Source organism: Neocloeon triangulifer, unplaced genomic scaffold (assembly GCF_031216515.1).
Source record: "Neocloeon triangulifer isolate White Clay Creek 2 clone unplaced genomic scaffold, ASM3121651v1 ptg000013l, whole genome shotgun sequence".
NCBI classification, from domain to species: Eukaryota; Metazoa; Arthropoda; class Insecta; order Ephemeroptera; family Baetidae; genus Neocloeon; species Neocloeon triangulifer.
This window is the reverse complement of record NW_026775555.1, coordinates 622808-650473: the sequence shown is the minus strand read 5'-3', so window position 1 is coordinate 650473 and position 27666 is coordinate 622808. Positions and strand designations below refer to the sequence as shown.

The following is a 27666-nucleotide window of genomic DNA, read 5'->3' as shown; positions in this document are numbered from 1 at the left end:
TGTTTTAGTTTGATTGAGCTGCTATTTAATTAAACAAAAATTGCATAGGACAAAACAACATTTTTGAATTAACACAATTAGCTTCAAAAAATTTATATTTCCTGGAAATTTCAGTAAGATTTCTCACTTTATAATATTTACATCCATTTTGAATACGTAATATTATTTATGCAACAATCAACTTGCTCTCTCACTCTTCAATCAATAACCAAATTTCCCTACAGCAATTCTGACTCGGCTTGCCTGAAATAGCCGCTGGCTTTTACTTGCCAGATTCAGAGATGAAATTCAGAATCTGAATCAGAATAATTCAACCGCCGCAAGAGTTGTGTCTGTAGCGCTTGGTCCAGCAATGCGAAATTAATTTTTGGCTCGGTTCTGCTATTTTGTTGTGCGACCACAAATAATAACTCGGTACCCACTTCTCTGGGAAGAGTGGAACTTTGACCTCTCGCACCTACCCCACTCACACCACAGGCAGATCTGGGTAAAATCGATCTGCAAATTCGAGTGCCCTCCTGAGCCCCTTAAACTAACGCCCGCGTCCCATAAATATTTTTTGCTTAAATTGCTTTTTCCGAGACACACGGCAGCTCCCGCTGATAAGAAAATTTCTCTCCGCTTGAAACTGGCGAATTTTCTTTTCATAACTTCTAAATTGGTTTACGGTGTGGTGTGTGGAGGCAAACTTTTAAAGCGTTTGCCGCTCGTCGATGTAAAATTTAAAAGTGACGGCGAGTAACGGTATGAGTAGGGGGGAAGGGAGGGTCCGGGGTACGCTTTTTGAATGGGCGGAGCCTAGGGGTGGGGGAGGGTGGGGGCGTGGCCAGAAGGGGCGGAGCTCCCTCCCATTGGTGGGGGGAGGGTCCAAGATGGCCGCCGGAGGCGTGGCCTAAGAATCCAAGATGGCCGCCCAAGAATTAAAGATGGCCGCCCAAGAATCCAAGATGGCCGCCCGAGAATCAATTATAGCGGCTATATAGCATGATTGAAGACGATTTTCTTGAAGATCTGACGTCTTAAGATCAGCCCGGGCCCGTCTCAAGATGGTTCCCGAGGAGCCGGCCCGTCTTCTAGGAGGCTCCGGTCCCCCATAAGACTCAATGCAGACCCGAGATTTGGCATTTTCTTGAAGATTTCTCTGAGATTTCTTTAAGATTTCTTTAAGATTTTCCAATTTCTTACGGCTTTCTCAAGATTTTTCAGCGTCTTTAAGAACGTCTTTAAGATTTTCCAATTTTCTTAAGATTTTCAACTTTCTTGGAATTTTCTTGAAATTTTTTTTTCGATTTTTAGATAGGATTTTACGTGTTAAATCGATTTTTCCAACTTTCAGGGCTGTATTATGATAAATTAAAGATGTTTTCGTTAGTTTTATGTTTTTTTATTATTATTATTATTTTTTTTTTTACAATACACACATATTAAGAAAAGCACACAAATGTACATATGAATAAAGGTAGTATTACACACCAATGAAGTCACGCCAAAAATATAAGAAAGTCTTAAAATTAATTACATAATTGATTATACATTTTCTGACTCGTTTTTTACAAAGGTGTCCGAAATTCGTTCATGGGGCTGATGGGGCCCGGATTCATTGAAGAATTCTGGGTAATACAATGCACTTTCCAAGGCCAGCCGAGCAGCTTGCTGGAGCACGAAATCATGTGAGACGTCTCGGGCGAAGGCGAGAGACAGAAGCTTGATCTTGTCATAGCTTTCACTTAAAGCGCGCGCACGCTCGAATACAGTTTTTATTTCGGATTCAAAATGCAGGAGATATTCAAGACGCTCGTCCAAAATAGGTGCTAGCTGTTCCAGCTGAGTCCAGGTGACCTTTTCAAAGGCCATCATGACACTCGGTAAAGGAGTTCCGGACGAAAAGAGGGATTTTTGAGTTACACGAATAACAGGCTTTTTGTAGGCGATAGAATTGTCACACACAGTTTCAAAATAATCGCTTACCAATCTAAACTCGACTCGTTCAAAATCGAACGCGACCAAGGCAGATGAAAAGTGATTCTTGAGCTGGTTCCAAGTCCTTGGATCGAGTACCAGCTGGTACTTCCCGTCGTGACTTCCGATCCGGATCTCAGGAGACATCATACCATTTTCATGGATGACGACCCCGATCCAGACGGATTTTGTGCCACTGGCGTTGAGGAAATAAGAGCTGGCGAGCAGCAGCTTCATGGGCGAACGATGCATCTTGAAGTGATTTTAGAACGAGAATGAGCGTCAGGCCACACGTCTAAACCGTTGTCGGCGGCCGGCGTTTTCCCCCTTTTGGAGGGGTGGACCCGCGCATAGATAGTCGCATGATCCTGACCAAGACCATTGCATCATTGTTGTGTTTGTTGGGGGAGAATTGGTCGTAGAAAGAAGAAGGAGAGCGCCCGCGAATCACGTGAAGACAGTACAAAATACAGTAATGCGCACAAAACGATGATCCAAAACTTTGCAACTGCTTTTTTGAACAGTCAACGGTTCCTATTTTTTGTAAGAGATCAAACTCTCTGCGGGTCAGGCAGGCCCCCAGGGAATCAAAATAATGTACGCAAGCCCCTCTCTTGTAATAAACCACCCAGTGAGACCCGGGTGGCTCGTCGAGTCTGGATAAATTACAGATGACTAAAAAATTTGTTTTCCCACTGATAAAAGTCTCAAGCTGGTCGGCCGAACACACATGCACCCCATAGTGGCCCACGAATTTCCTAATTTGACTTGTATTTAGAGGTCCAGAAAGCATCTTCTCAGTCGATTGAAACTTCTCGCTGCTTATTCAGTGACACTTCTCCTTCGACTTCTGACAAAACAATGACAGTCACTGTCTCGGTCAATGCAGATTTAAACTCTAAGCTGATGGAGATGCTGGCCATTTCTTTCTCCGACCACGGGCCTTCCCCGAAGCTGTAGTCCTTCGTGAGATCGAATGAATAGAGCGTGAATCCGTTCTTGAATTGATCCTTTGTCAAGCCGTAACTTTTCCTTCCATACTGATGAAGTGCCTGATAGGTGGAGAGGTATGCCATGTTGATATCTCCAGTCGTCCAATTCATTTCAAGACCATTTGAGGGAATCCGCTTTGCATTTAGCGTGATATAAATATTCTTCAAATCAAAATTTTTAAAGTTGTAGGGGTCTTTGATAATAGAGCCGGAAAATGATTCGTTGGAAACGAGTCCGACGGTGATCCTGCCGGGGCATCTCCCAATGGAGACGTTGGAAATTTCTTTCTGACAAAATCCAGTCGGAATGTTGAATGTCCTCAGATTGACACGGTTTAGGGGAAAATAAAAGTCTTTTTTGAGAGCAACTTCTTCAAGACTACTCAGCACCTCCATGTCGACCTTGTAGAATTTTGTGGTGATAAATGCATCTTCAATCTTCAATATTTTAGACAGCTTGTCCGCGCTCATAAGACAAAATTCCGACTTGCTGGGTATCATTCTCAAGATGATCTCACTTCCCGGAGGCAAAAGTCTATTCATTCTGAATAGATCTGAATGTATCGGAGATGTCAGATAATGAGACTTTGAGTTCAAAATCCATTCAGCGCGCTTTTTATATGATGCAGAGTTATTGTCATCCAGCGAGTCGTCATTGTACCAGCCCAGCGTCTCCATCCACGTACTTTTACTCTGATCGCCGAGACCAAAGAGATTCTCGAGGTACCCGCGATAGCCATAAAGACCGTTAGTGGTCCCAACCTGAGTATTATTGAGTAGAACGACGGCATCGCTCCACATAGAAGCTCCGAGATTATTAACGGTCGTAATCAATTGTGCCGGAGGAGTGACACCGTCTACTGCCAATGGCGGCTTGATAGCAGATCCATCAGCTGCCAAAACTTTGATTCTTGTATGTAAAAGTGTTTCAGACAGGGAAACAAAATGGTCGATCGGCGTTGTGATCAGAAATTCAATCGCACTGCCCTGGGTTATTGATGATAGAGGCCTGATTCGAACATCACTGATATCCAACACACTGTTGCTCACCGGGGGACGAGCAAAGAGATCAAGTCTTTCGTCAGCCACGACCTGCATCTTGGATTAATCGAAAATGTCCTTCCGTCTTCGACAGCTGCTTGCTTTCAAATGCGTCCGCGGTCTCTTCGCTTTTCGATTTATAGTTGATCCACCTCTTTGCAACGTGCTGGTCATTGTATTGATGCCCGCTTCCATGGCGCGTCGTTTCAAGCTCGCACGCAATGGAACGTTGCTTTGTAGGTCATTCAAAACACTCATACCGGCCTTCAGCGCCTCCTTCTTCACAATTGGCACTAGTGGTCTAAAAATCGGCACAAGATAGCGCCAAAATCGCATCAATTGAGTGCCGAAACCGTGTCCGTACAACTGAGGCTGGACACTACCATGAAAAACTGGCAAATTTCCGCCTGCCTGGTCAGAATAATATTTTACAAGCTGAGATTTCACACTCATGTTTAGATTCGTTTAAAATGCAAACAGAGTAATGATGTTCCACCAGGAAATGGATAAGCTGCACCGGTTTTAGTGCTCAGTTGAACTTCAATTGTTGATATGCAATTTTCAACCACTGGCAAATAAATCGGACTGTCGAAAATGTGAGAAGTGCTTGACCCACGAAACTTTTCGCCCCTTATTTCCGTTGAAATAATCCGCAGCAACGGCGAGACGGTGTCTCCAACGATCGATCTCTGAATAATTGAAGAGTACACGAACATTAGCTCTTTATTCAGTGGTCGATCACTGATATCAGCTCCCTCTGAAGTTTCAATTTTTTCCGAAGCTTCCGCCAAACTTTCCTGTTTCGAGGGGTCCACGGAGGGCTTTTTAGTCGAACTGCTGACCGCGGGGGACTTTTTCTCCTCGCTTTTCTTCTGTATGGAACGCACCAGGGCGGCGCGGCGGGCCTCCACGTCCTTTTCGGAGAGTTCACGTCTTGGGCGAGGCTCACTTTTAATTATTGACGGATAATGAATTTCAACGAGAGCGCAACAATATTTGTTTTCAAGAAGTAAGGGTCTGGGAAGCTCGACTCGAAAGTGCGCCGCAGAGTTTTTAGGATAGAGGGATGCCGACGCATTCGAGGGCAAGTAAATGTGAAACGATTCAGACATCGTGCAGATCAGACACTTTAACCCACTCGTTGAACTGCTTCGGATAATTCAAATACTGAACAAAGGCTTCTCTGTTACGTCCCGTCCCTCTATAACGCAAAATCTTTTCAATTTTGTATAAATCCGGCTTGTGGACGGCCTGCAGCTGCGCTTCATAAAAATTGCCTTCAATCTTCTTGTCTTGTAAGTCCACGACGTTGTAAGTCACAATGCGTCGTTGGTTGACTGACGCTACTTTAAATATTTCGAGACTCCAGCCCTGGGACGCCCCCTTATCAAACAAATTGCGAATTAGCGGGATTCTTACGAACTGACCCACTTCGATCTTTGGCTTTTTGAAGTCCGTGAAAATTTTTCCCTGATACATATTTATAAAGGATTGTTTTTGGTTTCTCAAACTTTCAGAGCAAGAATTAGGCGTCATCTTTGTGGTTCTATGAACTGAATTATTTATTCCTTTTACAATCTGCTGAAGAACGTCCACGTAACGTAATTTATTGTGATGGCTCATGTATTTGTGTAGTCTCTCTCGCAGGGTACGAATAAATCTCTCAGCCAGTGAGGCCTTCACCTCTGAATTTAAGAGGGTAATGTGCTCCACCCCATATTTCTTGTAGACGTCTTTTGTATGCCCAAGAAACTCTCGACCCGCATCCGAGCAGCAGTACTTGATTTTCATGTCTTTCATAATATTGTCCAACTGCACCGAGACTTCCAAACTGCTTTTTCCTTTTAACGGTCGCACAAAAGCTTTTCTACACAAACACTCAACGGCGACCAGGAGGAAATTAATTCCATCATTGTGTTTACTATGTCTGGAGAAATCGGCCAAGTCAATAAAGAGAAACTGGTCTTTGTAGCTGCATAGTGTGAAATTACGCTTGAAATTTTTCCGGACGGGCTTATGGAGGCTAGCACTTTCCTGTCCAGCGAACCAATTCCTAATTTTTTCTGGACTATATTTCTTGCCAAAGCGTAAAAGCAATTGTTTGAGTGAGGTGAAGGCGAGAGGGGACTCTAATTTATACAAAGCATTATGCAGTTCTTCCTCCATTTTAGCTAAATCTGAATGCAGTCCACGTATCAAAGTCAAATCCGGATCCTTCCTGTTCCTTTTTAATTTCTTTCTTGATTTTTGCAGATGCTTCTTTCTTCGCTTTGCCGGTTTTTTTGGGGTCCGCTTCACTCTTGATTTTCGGCTGTTTCAATCCAGGTTCACGCTTAATTTTTGTTGGTTTTTGTCCGGGCTCGCTCTTGATTTTGGGTCTCTCCAAAACTTTTCCAGACTCGAGCTTGAATTTGGGCTCGTTTTTAATTCGCACGAAGCTTGGTGAGGAAATGAATTCCTTCTTGACTGCTCCGGTTTCTTTTTTTATCGGAAAACCAGCTGCAACTTTGTATTTTGGTTCTTTCTTGACTAATTTGGGGAAAATGTCGTGTTGTTCTTCTTTCTTCAACTTGGAAACCGAATTGCTTCTCTTTAAATTATTCTTTTCAACGCTCATGGGCTCAGCAGGAAGTATATTCGGTAGAGGAGACCAATTTTCCTGTTTAATAATTTTTGCCACTTCATCCGCAGGAAAGGGTTTCACTTCCTTGCGCTCCTTCTTTACAAGCGGACTAATTTCTTTCCTTAATTTTGACCGAAAGGCGAATCCCGGCTTTATTTTCGGACCAAAACTAATATTCGGGACGACGTAGGGGTCAAAATCGGGTGGGTTTTCGGATTTAATCTCGGTCTTGACTTCTTTTTTGAGAGGTTCAGATTTTATTTCTCTCTTGAATCTTTTAACGTGAAGCACTTTTCTATTGTCTGCGCGCTTTGCCGGTTTGTGGTCGGGGGGAGCTAATAATGTACGCTTTCTACTTGCAGTTGTATTTTTCGGTTGATTTTGTGTTTTTCTGACATAGGGGCGCGCTCTGGCAGCAACTTCTGTCTCCTCGTCGTCTGGTGTTTCGGCGCTCGCAACTATCCGCGGGGCGATGCTGATGTTCGATTGTTGTGAAACAGCTAGCCGCTTCCCTTTGTCTATCGGCTCCGTGGGGGAGATGCTGACTCCGGCCTGGCGCGAGAAGGCGAGGGTGCGACCTTTGTTCTCGATCAATTGTTGCTCGCTCGGCAGCGGCACCCTCCTCGCCAAGGCGTATTGTGCGTTTCTGACCGCGTTCTCTGGCACATTGAGCATGCCACTAAGACGAGCAAACGTTTTATAGTCTGGAATTACGTGACCGTCGAAGGGAGACAAAGACTCTATAATATAATTTAAAATATTCTCCTGAAGTCTCACGCCTCCGATTTCTGTATAATCTGGCCCGATTTCAATTCCGGGTGTTGCAATGAAATGTTCGTAAATTATTCTGGCCAAGTCTCTCTCGCTGGGTGGTAATCTTTCACTTAAAATAGTATGAATATAATCTCCATCATCCTCTTCCTCCGCCTCGTCTTCTTGCCTTACATCATCTGCTGCAAGCCGGTGACCGAACTCAAAGCGAAGGGGTTCTCTTCCTTTCTTGCTTGCCTCCAAAAAGTCGTCCAGTTTCGCTCTATATTTGGTCCATTTTTCTCTTCCACCCATAGACTTGTCTTTCTTGATTTCTCCCATGTCAGATATTAATTTATTTCTATCGGCGTCTGCTTGCCCCGTGAGCTTAATATATTCGCTCTTCGGGATAAGAATCATGTTCTTTACTTCTGACATTATATTCTGTTGATCAAGAAAGTGGCGAGGGGGCCGAGAAGACCTGCGATGACTGTTCCCCCTAGCTTTAGCAGCCTCTTCTTCTTTTTCTGCCAGTCCTCTCCTCGTTTCGCGATCAGTCGAAGCTCGCCCTTATGTTTTTCTAGTCTTGACAGTTCTTCCTTACTTAGCTTGTATTCACCACTCAGGCAATTCTTCACGACCAAACACAATACTTTAACTAGTTCTTTGTCCGCAAGGCGCAGCAGTTTGCGTCTTTGGTCGGCGTCCGCTTCCACAATGACCACAATTACGTCTTGCTGGTTATTTATAATTCTTTCCATTGTAGTTCAAGCTTGGTGGCGCTTTGTGGAACGAAAAATGTGACTCTCTTGTCAAAAATATTGCCACAAAAACGCAATAGATCCGGAGTCGTCTGCGATAAGTCGATAAACAGATAGCTATGAGGTTCCTTTGTTGCTTCGAGGTAGGTCTGGACCACAAATCGAGAGTTCTGCGGGCAAAGCTGTCTTCCAAGATACTGAATGAAACTCGAGTCGCGCGGTGATTTAAATATGATCATATGACTGTAGTTCAAGTTCAGAGTGCGTGCTTTCTTGTGGAATAAATTCTGGTTCAACATAATAATATTGAAACCCAAGTGATGACTGTGCACGCAAAAGAGGTTTTCCAGCTTGTCACTTTGATCCATTTGGTCGTCAATAATAACCAAATCGATGTCTCGAGTAATTATTCCAACGTCCGGGATGCCCTCCACGAATTCGACTCGATTTTCGAATTCTTTAAAAATTTCTTGGTAAACTTTGTAGAAATATAATATGCCTCTGGGCGGCGGGCACATTATTTCGTCGCATCTGCGCAGAATTTCCAAGAGGAGCCATGTTTTTCCGCATCCAGACGCCCCCTGGATATTCAGTCGGAAACATCCTTCCAATTTGATCGGCATATTGAAAATGGTCCGCTTGCCGTGTTACGCTGCATTATAAACATTAACAATGACCATTGATGCGGGAGGGGGACGCGGCGGCTGGCACCCCAACCCTCCCCTCGGCCCATTCACCGAGCGGCTATCACGAAAAGAAGAGCGCGCTCCACGCGAGTCCGGCACTCTCTTTTAATTTATTCGACGTGCGTGTGTGCTGCGATGCCGCAAGAAACACCTGTTTGAGGATAAAGTGCAAGGAGCCCAAGCGGGAATACATTTGCGCGGAGGATAAGCTGATCTCTGTTTCTGACGGTAAGAAAATATATTTTTTTTAATATTATAGCAGGAGAGACGCGTCTGCTTGTCGGCCGCGGCTGCCCCTATCTTATTTCCCATATATAGAAAAAAAAAATGTATGCCTCTCTCGCGCCCGCATTTTCCTGCCGCTTAAACGTTTGCTGGCAAAAATATTTTGTTCGTTGGTCTCTATTGGCAGCTTTTTCTGTCGCTTGACATACTTCCATAAGAAATACATGTCAAAATAATTTCTTTACTGGCAAGATTTTTCTGCCGCGATCGTTTACTGACAGCTTTTTTCATCACTTCAATTCTTGCCGGCAAATTTTTTTGTCTGCAAGTCTTTACTGGCAATTTTATTTTTTCGTTTGACACACTTCCATAAGAAATACATGTAAAAATAATTTCTTAAAATACAAAATTTTTCTGTCAATATTTGTTTTTCTGACAACTTTTTCATCACTTGAATTCTTGCCGGCAAATTTTTTTGTCTGCAAGTCTATACTGGCAATTTTATTTTTTAGTTTGACACACTTCCATAAGAAATACAGGCAAATTTTTTTGTCTGCAAGTCTTTACTGGCTATTTTATTTTTTCGTTTGACACACTTCCATAAGAAATACATGTAAAAATAATTTCTTAAAATACAAAATTTTTCTGTCAATATTTGTTTTTCTGACAACTTTTTCTACCACTTTAATTCTTGCCGGCAAAATATTTTGTCTGGAAGTCTTTATTGACAATATTTTTTGTCGCTTGACACACTTCCATAAGAAATACATGTAAAAATTATCTCTAAACTGGCAACTTTTTCTGCCACTCTACTTTTACTGAAAGGTTTTTCTGCCAAATATATAACAATATTTTTATATTTTATATCTTGAAAAATTTATATACAGAAAAATTCTGTTGCAGACAGATGGCGGAAGAAAATATTCCAGACAACTTGCGGCTGTACCACACCTTGGAGGAAGCACGCGCGCGACTCGACGAGCAGCGAGCTAAGCGAAGATGGAAAGACCAAGATGAGTTCAAAATTGCCAAAAGTGCATTTAAAAATAGAGTTTTGGATGCCATTTTAGTTAATAAGGATGAGGCTCTTGTTGACCTCGACTTGTACATAGAAAACACCAAGACTATCGTCTTAAAGTTTTTGAACAAATATTTAGAAAAGATGGATTCTTTTAAATTTAAGATGCTCCTAAATGTTGGTTTAAAGAATGCTGGCGGCATACATAATGTGGGAAATTTTAAGACACAAATGATTACTTGCCTAAGATACGATAATTTGGATGAACTTGTAAATAATGGAATGAAAAAAATTTTGTCTGAATATGCCAAACACGAAACGAAAGGGTCGGGATTTTCTTTGTTTAGAATATTAGATTTTGAGATTGCTCTGAATAAATTCAAACCTCCGAGTGCCGCTGGATGGATTGAACTGCCCGATTGGCTTGCTGGAAAGGAAGCTATTATTAATCCGAAAAATAATCATCCGAAATATGAAAACCAGTGCTTCAAAGTAGCATTTCTAAATTCAAAAATTAAGCGAGAACCGTCAAAACTACATCCCACTTTAATTAAGAAATTTGAAAAAGAATACAATTGGACTGGAGTAAATTTCCCTGCATCCCTGAACGACATTTCACGATTTCAGGATCAAAATGAAAATGTTTCCATATCCGTCTATGAAGTGGACTTAGAGACAAAGGAGGTAACTCCCGCTCTGATCGCTCCCTTTACAAAGCCAGATCATCGAGATCTAATAATGATTAAAAGCGGAGAAAATTGTCACTTTGCCTGGCTGAAAAGCCTCAGCCGTCTTTATGCTGCTAGTGCAAGCAAGAAAAAGAATAAAAAGTGGATCTGCCGGACCTGCCAAGCACACTTTGGGAATGAAAGACTATTGACTGCACACAGGCCCCTTTGTCCTGGCGTGACCGCTCTCGTGCGTGAGTTCCCTGCCCCGGGGTCCTATTGTACATTCAAAAATTACAAAAACATGGCTAAATGCTATTGGCATATTGTATACGATTTTGAGGCGAGCTTATCACAAGTAGACAGCTGTGACCCTAATCCAGAAGCGTCGTACACTCACATTTATCAGAAACACATCCCTCTCAAGTTTGGTATGATTGTAAGAACTCATTTACCGACCAAAGACTGCGACGATGTACCTTTAGATTACTATTGCGTCACTGCAAATACAAAAGACGAATTGGCCGAGCTTTTTGTCGACCGACTCGACTTTTTAATGAAAAGAATATCTAAAGTAATGGACCGAAATCTGCCAGTTCGTATGACTGAGGAGGACAAAGAGAGACACGCGCAGGCAACGCACTGCTTTTATTGCAGGGCAGAATTCTGTGAGAGAGAGAAAAAAATACTTCACCACTGTCATTTGAGTGGAAAATATGAAAATGCGGCTTGCAATCGCTGTAACCTGCAGCTGACAAAGGGTGGGATTTCCATTTTTGCACACAACGGAAATAATTATGATATTAATTTCTACTTGGACAAACTGCACACAAAGGGTGGAACAACTGAGATAATTCCTGAAACAGGCACAAAATTCAAGGCGGTATTTAAGCGCTGGTACGGCCAGAGCGTTCGAATACTTGACAGCTGTAGGATATTGCCGGGTTCTCTAGATAATTGGGCCGCATGTCTTCCTCCCGAGAGTTTTAAAACCGTGGAAGAGCTTTTCGGAAAAGAAAATGTGTCCCTTTTGACTAAAAAATTAGCATTTCCATATGACTTTGTCTCTTCACCTGAGAAATTAGAATACGAAGGAGTCCCACCCCCTGAAGCCTTCTTTAATAAATTAACAAATTCCCCTGTTGATCCTGATCAATATGAGAGGACTCTACAAATGTATAAATTATTTAACTGTAAAAATCTGGGAATGCTTTATGACGTTTATTTAAAATTAGACTGTGCCTTGCTTTGCGATGTCATTGCCTGTGCACGTGAAAACTTTTTTCAAACTTACAGACTGGACGTAATTAACTATGTTTCCATTAGCGGGTTTGCGTTTGATGCCGCAATGTTTGATACTGGTGCTCAGATAGACTACATTGTCAGTGAGGAAATGCACGAGATGATTATGAAAGGCTTTCGAGGGGGAATATGTGGGATTTCAACAAGATACGCCGAAGTAAAAAATAAAGACGTCGGCCATTTTGATGATTTGAACTCGCAAAATTGCGAATATATCCAGCATTATGATGCTAATAATCTTTATGGATTTGCAATGTCGCAAAAATTACCGACTCGCGGATTTAATTGGGTAGAGAACCTTGCAGAAACCGATTGGTTAGAAGTTGATGTAACTGGAAAATATGGCTATATCATGGAATGTGACGTGGACGTCCCACAGGAGATCCACAAAGACCACGATCCAATGCCATTTTTGTGTGAAAAAAAGAAACCACCCGGTGACAATATCGCGAAATTACTTTTGACACTACATGATAAGCGGGATTATGTATGCGATTTGAGGATGCTCCAGCTGGCTTGCAGACATGGTTTAAAGCTTATAGCAGTGAAACGTGTAATAAGATACGAACAAGGCGCGTGGCTTAAAGATTTTATTGAGAAAAACAACGCAAGGCGGGCTGCTGCCACTAACAAAATCCAGAAAGATTTAATCAAGCTCATGAATAACTCAATTTTTGGCCGATTATGCATGCAAAAGGAGAAGTTCAGAAAGTTATATCTGGTGAAGGATGAGGATGAGTTGAAAAAGAAAATTGCCCAGTTCAATTTCGGTGACAGAATTATTCTTGCCGAGGATTGCGTACTTGTAGAAATGCTAAATAAGAAGGTTCAGATGGACACTCTTTATCCGGTAGCTTTTGCAATTCTCGAGATCGCGAAAATCCATCTCTACCAGTTCTATTATGAACATCTGATGAAATATTACGGGCCTGAAAGAATGACTTTGCTCATGATCGACACCGACGCAGTCATTGTGAAGCTTAGAACGGAGGACATTGAGCAAGACCTGATTAATATGAAGGAGCTCTTTGATACCTCTAATTACGATCCCTCGAGTAAATGCTACAGCTTGCACAACAAGCAAGTCCTGGGGAAGTGGAAGAATGAATTGGGCAGCGAAGTGGCCAGCGGCTTTGTAGGTTTGCGCGCGAAATTGTACTGTCTGAAGTTAAAGGAGAGATGCATTAGCAAATGTAAAGGCGTGAGCAAACATGTTAAGAAAAACCTTCTTTATGAGCAGTATAAGAAAGTTTTGTTCAGTCAAAAACCAGTTTACGCCTCATTTAATATGATAAGAAATTTTTCTCATTCTTTGTACACTGTTAGATTAAATAAGAAGGCACTTTGTGCTCTCGATACGAAGCGTATTGTAACTGTCGACGATCCAACGGTTTCTTATGCATATGGTAATTGTAATGTAGTGTTAGAAGATGCCGAAGACGAAGAAGAAATTCAGATGGAATAAATTTATATTTTTGTGCATATTTATACATTTGTGTGCTTTTCTTAATGTGTGTATTGAAAAAAAAAATTTAAAAATTAAAAAAAAAAAACATAAAACTAACGAAAACATCTTTAATTTATCATAATACAGCCCTGAAAGTTGGAAAAATCGATTTAACACGTAAAATCCTATCTAAAAATCGAAAAAAAAATTTCAAGAAAATTCCAAGAAAGTTGAAAATCTTAAGAAAATTGGAAAATCTTAAAGACGTTCTTAAAGACGCTGAAAAATCTTGAGAAAGCCGTAAGAAATTGGAAAATCTTAAAGAAATCTTAAAGAAATCTCAGAGAAATCTTCAAGAAAATGCCAAATCTCGGGTCTGCATTGAGTCTTATGGGGGACCGAAGCCTCCTAGAAGACGGGCCGGCTCCTCGGGAACCATCTTGAGACGGGCCCGGGCTGATCTTAAGACGTCAGATCTTCAAGAAAATCGTCTTCAATCATGCTAATTAGCCGCTATAATTGATTCTCGGGCGGCCATCTTGGATTCTTGGGCGGCCATCTTTAATTCTCGGGCGGCCATCTTGGATTCTTAGGCCACGCCTCCGGCGGCCATCTTGGACCCTCCCCCCACCAATGGGAGGGAGCTCCGCCCCTTCTGGCCACGCCCCCACCCTCCCCCACCCCTAGGCTCCGCCCATTCAAAAAGCGTACCCCGGACCCTCCCTTCCCCCCTACTGGTATGGATATAAATATTCCAACTTTTCCGATTTTTTTTCCTTCAAATCCCAAAAGGCGTTCCATGAAGTGCATTGTATTTCTAACCAATTTATAATATTTCAACACTACTTTTCCAGACAAAAATTGCACGACAACACTTTTGCCAGTTTTCCTAATTTCAGGATTTAATGACAAAAATTGTGATTTTTTCATCATGAACTACCTTACATTTAATTTTTTATAATAAAAAAACTTTTTATTTTGGCATAAGAGATTATAGATGCAAATATTTATTTAAGAAATCAATAAGTAATCCTAACGTAAGTGAATAAAATAAAAGTATGAAGAAATTGACAATCGCAGAGATGATCATTGAAATGAAGAGATCGTGATTTTCCTCATTGCAAAATTTGTCTAGTTAATTAAAGACTATTTTTGCAATGACGAAAAGCCCGATCTCTTCATTTCTAACAAATAAAGTGGTAGGTAACTAAATTTATTTAAGAATTGTAAAAGGAAATAATAAATAATATTCTGTCAATTATTGAAAATTCTTATTATTTTACATTGATTTTTCTATAATAATTAAAAAGTAAAAATTCGTAGAAGTTTAAAATTCATTATTTAAAATTTTATTAAACAAATTTTTTTTCGTTAATGAAATTATTTTTGGGTATCTTGAAAACAAAAGTCAGTTAGAAATTAAAATAAAATTACAGATTACTACTTTTATTGCTCTTTAATTGCTAATTTTCGCATCACATTGAAAGATTGAATTGAATTGAGCGCAACAGTAGGAACCTGCCAATTCACTTGAGGTATAAAAAGGAAACATTTGGAATAATGTAGGATGAATTTGGGGTTGCAAACATATGGAAATGGCTAGCACAAGTTGTTTGCAATGGTGTGGAATAATTATTTTATTCCTCTCTTAATTTGTTTGTTTTGACTGTGGCTGTGTCATCGGAGAACTTCATTGTTTTTTTTTATTATTATTAATCAATTAATTTTCGGCTTACAATTAAATTCATTTTTTAAGGGCTTTCTTTTTAATTATTCTTTTTTTTTATTTCTGGCAATTGTTTTGAGTTGAATTCTTTTAAATAAATATTGCGTTTATTTTAAATTTAAAGTAGCTTTAAATTTACAAATAATTATTATAAATTCAATTGGAATTAGCTTGTACAATTCATGGGATTCCAATTCACTTCAAGGGAATTTATAAAGGCATTTTAGAATTCAACTGCAGATTCACAGAACTTTCTAGATGCATCTAGAAAGTTCTCAATGTAAATCAAATGGGTGGGTGGGTTTTGCGCGACCCTCCCAGGGCTGCTACCCGCGCTATAAAAGGCGCTCCGTCCGCTGGCTCGATGCAGAAGGCTGACAGACCTCAGAGAAATCAGAGGTAAAGCTTCGACACTCGAGCCAGCTGACGGAGAGCATTAACCCTTTGCTCTCTGTTCGCAGGACACCTGGACACCCAGTGCAGTTTCGGACGCCCGTCCGATCCCTTCGCACCCGTCCGAGCTGTCCCACGGCGCCGACCGCTGTCCTGTCCCGGCGCTGTCTCGTCCGAGAACAGCCGGAAGGCCGACCGCGTCCCGAGCCCTTCGAGAGACACACCTGTGTCCCTCGTACTGTCCCGGATGCGGCTGAGCCGTCCGAAGCCGTACGGAGCAATTTTGCCAGGTAAGAGAGATTCCAATTAGTCTCTCCCTGAGGCCTTCTTTTGGCCGAAAGGTCAAACCACTACGTGAGACGGAAGTACAGCCGAGTGACCAATTGTTTATGTCCCCAGCTCCTTCCTGTCCGAGGAATCGGGCGCCGACGTGGCACGCCGCCAGCGAGCGCTCGGACGAAGGCGTCCGAACGTCCGCCGCCAGAGACCCGCACGCCGTGGGCCCCGGCCGCGCCGAGAGCCGCCGCCGACCTGCAGGGAGCCGTCCGGGTTCCCAGCAAGGACGTTTCCAGGGCAGCCAGCCGGCCTACCCAGGGAACACCGCTCCCATTTGTTTATTTTCCAAGAGACATTAAACTAACAATTTCGAGTCAGTGAAATTTACCATTCTACCAGAATTGTTGTGTTAAATAAAGCCCGTTTGTAAGCTGACCCAATTTGTTTTAACAGAATACCCCAAACAATAGAATTTATTAAACAATTAAATAATCAGTCAGTATAATAATATGCAAACCCCTTACTTGCAACATTATTATTTTGGTTTGCAATAAACTAAATTTGTAATACCAATTGGCGATCCTGGCACTCCTGGGGATTATACTGACAAACACGATAAACAAATTACAATTTACACAATTTTTACAACTTTATTTTGTTAAAATACAATGGCAGACAAAGAACAACTGTCTCCTTTATTTTTAAATCAAATTCATTTTGGACCCCTGGCTGCTGAGCAGACAACAACGGGGTGTGACCCTGGAGGGTGTGACCCTGGAAAGACTCTACAGCTGTACAAGTCGGACGACAACAACCCAATTGCACAAATTTCCCTCCCACTTCAACAACAACAAACACTTCTTTCTTGCCAATACCAGCAGTACACTCAGGTGGATGTCCTGCACCCTCAGGAGCACCTCCTCCCCTTGGACGGCGCATCACAGGTTGGCCAACTGCTGCCTGAACACCCAGTGTCCCACATCAATCATGACGAGGCGCCAAAACCAGATGTACTCACAGAGAGACCTGAAATAAAAACTGGTCAGCAAATATTTTATGACAAATTACACAAAAAAATAGAAAACAGGGGAAAAACACTACACACTACACAATTGTCCAACCAGACACAAAATGGGCAATATTTTCAACCCAAGTTGGACTTGACATTAATCCCTGTATTCTCTGGAGACAAAATATTGCTGGAGGATTTTCTTATCAGCATTGCTGGATTTTTCACCTACCAACAACTGCAGCCAAAAGATGTGTGGTGGTTGTTACTTTTCCGCACTTCTGGACGAGCAAGGGAGTTTGTTAAGCATCTTGACGAGGCCACCATCAGCAACTTCTCCTCACTCCAGAAAGTTTTTCAAGACGAATTTGAGCCGCCAGTAAGCACCCTGCAATTGCACAGAAAATTTGTAAAAGCCTGTCAGCTTGAGGGGGAAAGTTCAGAGGAATTTTACCTACGATTGAGAGGGCTGGCAGACGAATTGTGGCACCATGAACAACCCATTGTTGGATTAAGTTTAAAACAAAACTTTGACATTAGAGAAGCGGAGTTCCTGCGCATTTTCATCCGGGGCCTACGAGTCGACTTTTATTGGCAGGTGTACATCCGGCAGCCAAAATCAATTCTTGAGGCACGCAAAATCGCCATTCTCGTTGAAGAAACTGCCAAACACATTAAAGATAGATTAAATGAAGACTTCCAGCAGGAAAATAGGCAAACTCACCAACACTGTTTCCCTCAACAACAAAATTTTCCTCCACTTGCTGCCTTCAGAAGCCACCCTCAAATGAACCAACGCTGGCCAGGGCCATTTCCCGCTGCTTCGAGTCCGCAATACTCATCGGCAGTTCCTCCACTCTCCAGTCCGTTTTCCTCCCAACAATGGCTGCCAGCCATTCCACCTGGTGCAGTGCTTCCACCATTTCCGTCAAATTTCCATGAACAGACAGAATCAAGTTCATCCAAAGCACCTTCTAACCTGAGGGGGAACGAAGAAAATGTGAATGAAAATAGTGCAACTTTTTCAGAAAATTTATTTACCAGCAACTCCACCTCTCACGCTCCATGTCCATTCTCACCTCCGTCAAACCAAAAGGATATTGTCCATACCCACCGACCATCCGCCAGCAACGACCACGTCCCTTCTGCGACTCGTAAAGAGAAACGTCGACGGAAAAGACGGTTCAAGCGACGACAACAAAGGGCTTCTAAAGCGAGCTTGCCGTGTCGCACAGTGTCCAATCAGGTTTACGAAGACAAAATTTCTGCAAATGAAGAGAAAATCTTGAGTGCATTGAGCCGGTTAATACAGCCAAAACTTACCCCACCTGCCGACCACATCGCCCAGCATGCATTTACTTGCCGACGGCACCGCCGACAACGCCGACAACCGACAGATAAGGCCGAATTTGCCATTAAAACTCCCACACAAAAAACCACAACGAGTGCGGCAAATAAACAACGTGGGCCAGCTGTTATCTGTGGCGGCCAAAAAGTCAATGAACTTTTCACAAGAGGGGGAAGAAAAATCAGCAGGAGAGAGATGAGAGTGGCGCCACAACCAAGTTCGCCATCAAGCCAGGAGAGGGAGAAGGAAAAATCAGCACACAAAGAACCAAGACCTCGCCCTCGCCGCATGCGAAAAACAACAACAACAAGGCCGGATTCACGCGTGATTATGGTGCCCACGACGTTTTTCCTTGAGGACAGCGCCATGAGCTCAGGATCTGGACAGTCTACGTGCAGTACGTCGTCCTGGCAATCGTCCTGGAGATCATCCAGTCACAGCTGACCACAGCCGCCAGTCAAAAGAGGGGGATTTGGTGTGGAATAATTATTTTATTCCTCTCTTAATTTGTTTGTTTTGACTGTGGCTGTGTCATCGGAGAACTTCATTGTTTTTTTTTATTATTATTAATCAATTAATTTTCGGCTTACAATTAAATTCATTTTTTAAGGGCTTTCTTTTTAATTATTCTTTTTTTTTATTTCTGGCAATTGTTTTGAGTTGAATTCTTTTAAATAAATATTGCGTTTATTTTAAATTTAAAGTAGCTTTAAATTTACAAATAATTATTATAAATTCAATTGGAATTAGCTTGTACAATTCATGGGATTCCAATTCACTTCAAGGGAATTTATAAAGGCATTTTAGAATTCAACTGCAGATTCACAGAACTTTCTAGATGCATCTAGAAAGTTCTCAATGTAAATCAAATGGGTGGGTGGGTTTTGCGCGACCCTCCCAGGGCTGCTACCCGCGCTATAAAAGGCGCTCCGTCCGCTGGCTCGATGCAGAAGGCTGACAGACCTCAGAGAAATCAGAGGTAAAGCTTCGACACTCGAGCCAGCTGACGGAGAGCATTAACCCTTTGCTCTCTGTTCGCAGGACACCTGGACACCCAGTGCAGTTTCGGACGCCCGTCCGATCCCTTCGCACCCGTCCGAGCTGTCCCACGGCGCCGACCGCTGTCCTGTCCCGGCGCTGTCTCGTCCGAGAACAGCCGGAAGGCCGACCGCGTCCCGAGCCCTTCGAGAGACACACCTGTGTCCCTCGTACTGTCCCGGATGCGGCTGAGCCGTCCGAAGCCGTACGGAGCAATTTTGCCAGGTAAGAGAGATTCCAATTAGTCTCTCCCTGAGGCCTTCTTTTGGCCGAAAGGTCAAACCACTACGTGAGACGGAAGTACAGCCGAGTGACCAATTGTTTATGTCCCCAGCTCCTTCCTGTCCGAGGAATCGGGCGCCGACGTGGCACGCCGCCAGCGAGCGCTCGGACGAAGGCGTCCGAACGTCCGCCGCCAGAGACCCGCACGCCGTGGGCCCCGGCCGCGCCGAGAGCCGCCGCCGACCTGCAGGGAGCCGTCCGGGTTCCCAGCAAGGACGTTTCCAGGGCAGCCAGCCGGCCTACCCAGGGAACACCGCTCCCATTTGTTTATTTTCCAAGAGACATTAAACTAACAATTTCGAGTCAGTGAAATTTACCATTCTACCAGAATTGTTGTGTTAAATAAAGCCCGTTTGTAAGCTGACCCAATTTGTTTTAACAGAATACCCCAAACAATAGAATTTATTAAACAATTAAATAATCAGTCAGTATAATAATATGCAAACCCCTTACTTGCAACATTATTATTTTGGTTTGCAATAAACTAAATTTGTAATACCAGCAACAAGCAGACGGGCGGGCGCGACGGCTGCACGTCAACCTTTTTACAGACTTACTATTTGTCTTCCCCCTCCATTGCTCGCAAATATGCATGAGAAAGGATGCTATTGTCAGAGTTTTTCCTCCTTCATCCTTTCGCAAAAAGAAAAAAATCCTGCTGCAATGCGCTTTTTTTGCGCACAGCTAATGAAATCAAGCCCGCCTGCAATCACACGGAGCAAACAAAGCGACTGGGCAAATATTAAATATTAAAGCAGAGCAAATATCGCGCGGCTATAAATTAAGTGCTGCACGGTGGCAAACTGGCGAATGCTGCTCTGCGCGCGGCCACTTTGGCAGAGCGTAATTTACCAACTTTAAGTTGGGTGGGAGGAATGAAGTCTTCTTTATCAAAGTCAAGGGAAGTGCATCATGTTTATTAAAAAGATTTAAAAAAATGTCAGTCCTTTTTCCTCTAATCATTAAGAAGATTAAAGGCTGTAAATGTGTAAATATATATAAAATTCACTCAAAATATCATAGAAAATAATATTCTGGTCTATTACTTAATTGGGGATTAATTTTATACGAATAATATTAATTTCGTATAGATCAACGTATGCACAGAAAATAATCTTTGAAATTGGCCACTAAAATATCAAATTGCATCCATCATATCAGCATTGTATTTATGATGGTAATTAAAAATTTGTTTAAAACCATAATTATAAGAGGGAAGAAATTAATTTTGTGCATTGACTTGATGTAAGATGTTGTGTATTTCAATGTATTTGAATGCAGAATAAATAAACGCGTAAATTTAATGACTAAGTCTTCAGAGAGAAAAAAAAAGAAAATTAAAAAGAAAAATCTTATTTTTTTTTTTCATAAAGTATTCATTGATGCCTCTTGTTTGAATGCCATATGGAGCACTTCCCCCATGAGCGCATCGAGTTTCCAGCCTGGCTGACGGCTTTTTATTTTCCTCTTTAGCAATTTAAATTTCTGTGTGTGCTGCGAAAGGAGCATTTTTCGCAGAATTGGATTTGCTAGAGAGCGGGGACAAAAAGGGAACGCATGAGAGTTCCTCTTTTTCTCCCAGCGACAATGCAGTGCGGATTGAAAAGGCCAATGCAAAAATTGCGAGAAGGGAAATATTTTCGTTAGGACGCACAGGAGAAACATAAAAAGTTGTTCGGTTTGTCAGTTCGATGAATGAGGATTTTCTTTGAGCCGAGCTGGATTTGCCAACGGAAAATATAGGCAGCGATGATTGGTCAAAGGAGACACGAACGCGACTCAATCTTGGTAGGTATTTTTACAAAATTCTGCTTCTGGTTGCTTCAATTGATTGAATGGACGGAGAATATTTTTAGTCCTTGAATGGATTTCTTGTAAACAAAACTTCCATCTCGAAGTAACTAGAAATTTTGACAAACAAAAGAAATCAAATATCATAATTTAGTGATTTAAACAAACGTTTTACCAATCTTTTGAATTTGTATGAATTCTGCATTTCTTGAAGCAAAAAATTAACTAACAATTTTTCTTGATTTTTTAAATTTCCTAAAAAAAACTTTGTGATTGAAAGGATTGAACTACTGGAGCCACTGAGTTTTTGCGTGCCTTCTATAAAACATTTTAAAAGTTTAAGAGGAATGATTTTGAATGACTTTATTTAGATTTTTGAGAAATTTGACACTTATTTATTTTATATTTATTGACTTATGACTGTAGAAAAATTATCATGTTTAGCTTTCTCAGTATAAATCCACATACATTTCTTTTAGGGTCAGGCCAAGACAAGACTGTGCACTTTACTGATGGTGCAGAAGGCACCACCCAATTATTTCCATTTCTATTTAAATATCATGTGTGTTTGAGTTGCCTTGACGCCAGTCACATACGAGGTATAAAAATTTTAATTAGTACCTAGACGTCCAATCGTCTATGCAATAGTCGTATTTTTACAATAAACTAGCAAACTGAAATTCAACAAACACAAACTTTTCTTGAACCTATAAAGCAGCAGGTTTTTTATTTTAGTTGTATTTGCGTTCAGATTTAATTTGGAGTTAAATTTGTAAAAAGTACTGAAGATAAATTTTGAAAATTCAGAGAGTCGTGGTATAAATTATAAATAGATTAATAATTAATAAATGATTTGTAAAATAACAAGCCTAATTTTTCTACCTGGTAACTAATCCAAAGCTGATCCCCCAGGGAATAAACCTCTCGTAAACTCTCCCCATTCAGCCATAAAACATCAAGAGCAATAAACAGTTGAACAAAGTTCGCTCAATCGTTTGCAGGTGAAACTAAGTAGTGGGCTTTTGTTCCGATTGCGAAGCGGCAAGCCCATGTTTGAACGACCTGTTGGTCGGCTCCGAGGGGTGGTCGGTCGACTGTTCTAGGGGCAGCCAAAGGCCCGGCCGCGGCGGAATGCGTTCCTTATGCGTGGCTGGTGCATCGATCGCCACCTGACTGCCGCCGCCGCTGCACACAGCGGCCGCACTGCAGCGAAAACCGACACTTTTACTTGGTCACGAGAGGGCTGCTGTGCGAGGAGAAAATAAATAGTGTGTTCCCGTGTGGAAGAAATAGAGCTTTATGATGCATTGTGTGTTCAAGGTGGAATGCTATTGTGGAGGAAGAGTAATGAAACGGAATGTTTCTACGCTTCTCTGGCGGAGTTATCTTTGCGGAAGGACGAGTTTATTCAGCGAAATTACTTGCTTTAAAATGGTGTTTGACGATAATGAGAATATCCACCCTCAGTAAAATAAATTAACGCCTCTGTCTTATCTGCTTCCATGTGAAAACAGCGCCAAGAGCTGGAAAAATATAGTTGCGAAAATATTTTGCGGCTTTTCACAGTGAAATGTTTGCAATTTTGTATTGGTGATATGCTTGTTAATTGTATTATTTTTTCTTGCATTAATCAGCGAGCAGCTCGTTTACTTACGAAATAGGATCTAGGATCGCAGCCATGACCGAAACTGGTATGGCCAACAAAAACAATTTTCAACAAGGACAAAGCCCGTTTTCTTCCATAATCTTCTCCTGCCAATTTCGATCGAATTATTTTTTCTAGTGATTGTGCCATTTTATCCAACAATTTCCCGTTCATTCAAAACGAACAAACGGCTTTTCAATTATTGAATGCAAACAATTTAACACTGCGTGTCTTGAATGTGATTTGAAACAAAGTGGATTATGTGGAAACCGTGAAGAGTGCAAGCGAATGTTCTCAGAAGAGGATCTGCCGCGGTTAAAACGCCTCAAAATATCTAATTCAAACAAAATTTCTCATTAAATCTGGCCTATCTGAAGACTTTAATGAAACTCGATGAAAACTTTCTTTCCACCATATGTTCTCTCTATTTGTCTCTAACTTTTTATTGTTGTTCACCAAAAAAAGTTGGACCTGACCGCTTTATTCCGCACCAATGACCGGCGCAAACCACCGCAAACTATCCATGAGTTTTTTTCTCGATTGCAGGTCAATGTTTGCCGTGCTAAACAATCGGCACGCGTACTTCCTGCTCGTCGACAACGGCGCCGAAATCCACCTGCGGCGCCGCCTCTAGAAATACATTTTGACTGCGATAGTAGTTTAGAGTACAAACACTTTATTGACTTACTGTAAACACAAATTGGAGATGCACTAATATGTCTAATGCAACAAATATTTTTTTATTTGAAAGATATATTTATTATTATTTAATAAATAATTCATATATATTGTTAATCTAATCTAAACTCATCGGTTTTTAGTCCTAAATTAGATATTTGAATCAATAAATATCTATAAAAAAAAGGTGCTGCCCGTCTCTTTTGGGGCTAAAACGTGTAAGCTGCAAATTGGATGCTAAAACGCTCGATTGTGTGACCCATTGTTATGAAAACGCTTTGTGTGTGTATGTCTATGTTTTTTCTGCACAATTATTTCTATTGTTAATTATTCCTCACAAATAAAGTCAAATACGAACGAAAACTACAAAATGTGTAGAAACGGCCAAAAAAAGTTGCTAAAACGCGGGACCTCAAGAGAGTTCCGCGCCGAGATCAATTGATCAATTTGCTAATTTTTTTCCCATGTGTTCAGTATAACAACTTTAAAATAGGTTTTGGAATATTAGTCTTTTTTTATTATATCTGCGCAGATGCAAGGTTTTCTATTACCATCAGGATCAGGCAATTAATGCCCAAATACATAGCACATAAGTTCATACAAAAATTTGTTGGTTTGCATCACACAATAGAGTAAAACAATCTTTATCAAGAAATCAATCATATATTATTTGATTATTTAGAGACGGTTGCCAAATTTGAAGAGAAATGCCATCTGCGTAACAAAAATTGCTAAAAAAATTCATCAAGAACGATTCCATTTTTATGCTTCATGATCCGCAGGTGCCTAATGTACTTTTTGAATTTTTTCAATTTATTTAATAAAAAAAAAACGCATTAAAACACGTCTGTAAACTGAAATCAATAATGATATTGTAGAGGAAAAAATTATATACACTGCTCTTTCAGCACAAATGAAGTCGAAGAATGTTATTTGCGTCATTTCGAGCGGCTTGAAAACAATGCTCTCGTCAAACAACGACAACAATGGTCGCCTGATTACTCCCCCACAGAAAAGAGCAGTTAGTTTTTCTTTTCTCAACTGAACGACGGGGTGCTGCGCGCGTGTCGTAGTAATTTATTCAAATTACGTATCCTTGTTTTGGGGGCTCGCTAGCCAGCAGCCTCCTCAAATAGCTTGTCTGCGAATTTCATGGCGGCGCGGAATTTTAGACTGCCGGCAATTACGCTGATTACAGTCGTGGCGCTCCAGACAGCACAGATTGGCGCTGGTGTTTTGCTTCGAGCGCAAGTTTTGCCAGGCTAGAGCTCGCAAGCAAAACCGACGCCTTGCTGCGTCCTTTTATTATTAAATCATACATATCCCCTCGTCGGCCTGATAATAATCCACGGGTTTTGGGGCACGAACCATACACGCTCTCTGCAAATAATTTAATTATTTTGGTTGCAGAGCAAATTTCCCAATTTGTACGTTTGGTTTTCGAGTTTGAAGTTTGCTCATGGATTTGGATATGAAGTGGGTAAGTATTTTAATCAGCGCTAAAAGTATTAGGTTTTGCTGAAGAAGAAGACAAGTAGTAAGCGGATTTCTTGCTAGTGTTGTGATGCCGTTTTGTAAAACAGTTCCATTTCAAAATAAACCGTTTTCAAAAATTTAATGTAATGTTGGACAAACAACAACAATAATAATAAAAATAATAATAATTTTACAACTTTATAGCATGAAATTTAAAAAAAAGGTACTTTAAAGTACTTAGTGCATTCACGGTTTATTCTACTTGATAATATTTGTTTCATTTAAAATAAAAGAATGGTATTAAAAAAATGAAATTTAGCAAAGAAATAGAATTGACAGGGATAGATAGGAAAGGATTTATTTATTTCAGCAGATTGATGGTTAATTTTTGTTCTTTTTTTAAATTTTTTGATTTTTTTAAGTTGGATATGATTTGACCAAAACCAAAACAAACCAAAAGCTAGAACATAGCCATCGAATATCTCATTCAACACAAGTAGGTGGATTATAATCCAATTAATGCGGGTGGCTGCCCAATTACCCTAATTGACAGCAGGGTACTGACTGATACTTGGTGTCAGCAGTCTGAAATCGGTCCGCTAAATAGAGATTGAGCAATAGAGCTCGCAACGGCTTCTATAGCTCGGGTTACATCAGATGTAAGACTTCTCCACTCTCGTCAAGAAAAGACCGAAAGGCGGACGAGATTGATGCCTAATTGATTAGATTTCCGCGAAGCCGAGCAACTGAAAAGAGATCCACTTTAGCTAAACGTGAATGGAGTGTTTACTAAAGCAAAATTGGAGGCCCCATCTTTTGCTCTTTTTGTGGCAACCGCTTTAACGAAAAAAAAAATCGCCTGTCATACAATTTTTTCGTCTCTCTCATGTAACTTCCGATCAGTGCGTGAAAACTGAAAACTGATTCGTTCGGCAAAAAATGTGCTTTTCGCTCCGTGCGGAAAATTAGAAATCTTCCTTCATGGAGACGAATCTGGCTGGAGGCACTAGCTCATTAAAAGAAAAGCAGGAAATTGTGCAAAAATGTCGTTGCTTCTGAGAAAACTTACAGAACTTTAATTTCCTTACAAGCGAGCATAAATTTTTTGCTTCAGAATCAATTTAGTTCTGAGAGACCTGTTCACAGTTAAATTTATACGAGTGCCGCCGGGAAACGTCGTTGGCAGACGGCCGTTTTCGTAAATAACAACACAACAAGGATGCTGTGCTGCGTCGCGGAGATTACAAAACAGGTCGTTAGACTCTCTCGCCGGCTGCTCAGCTGCAAGTGCACGCGGCGAATACGTAAATCTGCCTCCAAGGCAGATCAGAGAGGCTTTGTCGACTAGAGGCTGGAACTTGTGGAAATGCATCAGACCGCCTTTGTCTTTCCGCAGATGAGCTTATTAAAGGGTGACCGCAAAAGGCTGGATAAATAGCCCTATCTGACCCACTTGTTCTCGCCGCAAGACGCAGACGTGAGCGGGACTTCTTGAGATTAAAATCCAATCGAAAGAGTGAACGATCGCAAAAGGAGCAGGAAAAGTAATCCACTTAGCGGTAATGGATTGATCTGTGCAAAAAAACTTCTCGCCAGCACAATGCAATGAAAAATTGCCATTGTGATTCGCTACGAAATGATTGAATCACAAATGGTATATGATTTTAAAAGTCTCTAACACATAATCAGGTATTTTCAGCAGTATTACATAATATGAATTCCATAATCACAACATCAACCTCCTTGTACTGTTTTTTAAATCTGCTTTCCTTTTCCCCAAACTCAACAAGAGTGTGGTGGTAAAAACGTCAAAGCACGAGAAACGTCAGTCTTCAACTGCCAGATCTTTCAATCGGGCCACTTTTTCATGAATGCAGTCGCACGTAAACGGATCCGAATCCAAACGAGCCCGAAGTCCAATATTAGAGCGACTAGACGGTAATGCATTTCTCTGGGGATTCAACTTGGGCCATCCAATCTCGACCCCGACAAATAAAATAAACGCACATCACGAAAATACACTCTGAATCAGCTCCGTTTTTCTGGATTGATTTTTGTTATTTTTCTCTGCTCTCTTTTAAAATTATTAGCTGTGCTGCCGGGGATTATTTTGAGAGGCGTATAAACAAAGGATTCACATAAATCGACAGCCAAATGCCGCCCACCAGCATGACAGGCGAGTGGGAAATTGTGTGTAAAAGCGATCACCGGCAGATGAATTGTTGGAGGAGCCCGTGTTATTTATGTTCCTTCCCTCTTGTTCTGGCTCACAACGGGTAATTTGAACAGAGCTCTGGAAAGCTGAATGACGTTTTAAGAGATATACTCAAGTCTTTAATGGCTTTGTTTTTATGTTGGTAACAAATAAAAGTGTAACAACTACCAAAAAGGCTTATTCTAGAAAGGAGGATTCTTGGTTGGATATTGTAAATTCCTATTTTTTACTAAAGTAATTCTCTAAAATTATTATATTATTTTAATTAAAGGACTTGGAAGCAATTAAAATTTAAAAATTCTTTGTTTTAAATCCAA

General features: G+C 41.2%; 1 protein-coding gene and 1 long non-coding RNA gene across 8 annotated transcripts in view; both read right to left on the bottom strand.

The window, feature by feature from the left end:
- The window catches only part of LOC132198575 (transient receptor potential cation channel trpm), a 92186-nt gene that overhangs the window by 41311 nt on the left and 23209 nt on the right, over positions 1-27666 (bottom strand). The window lies entirely within an intron of this gene.
- On the bottom strand, positions 16498-19400 carry LOC132198584 (uncharacterized). Of its 2 annotated transcripts, none has more exons than XR_009441995.1 (6): positions 18200-19400; positions 17918-18141; positions 17601-17855; positions 17331-17538; positions 17109-17264; positions 16498-16893 (listed from the first exon to the last, which is right to left on the bottom strand). It is a non-coding gene; the product is annotated as an uncharacterized LOC132198584 (long non-coding RNA). The 2 variants fall into 2 exon arrangements; XR_009441996.1 differs by having other exon boundaries at positions 17335-17538.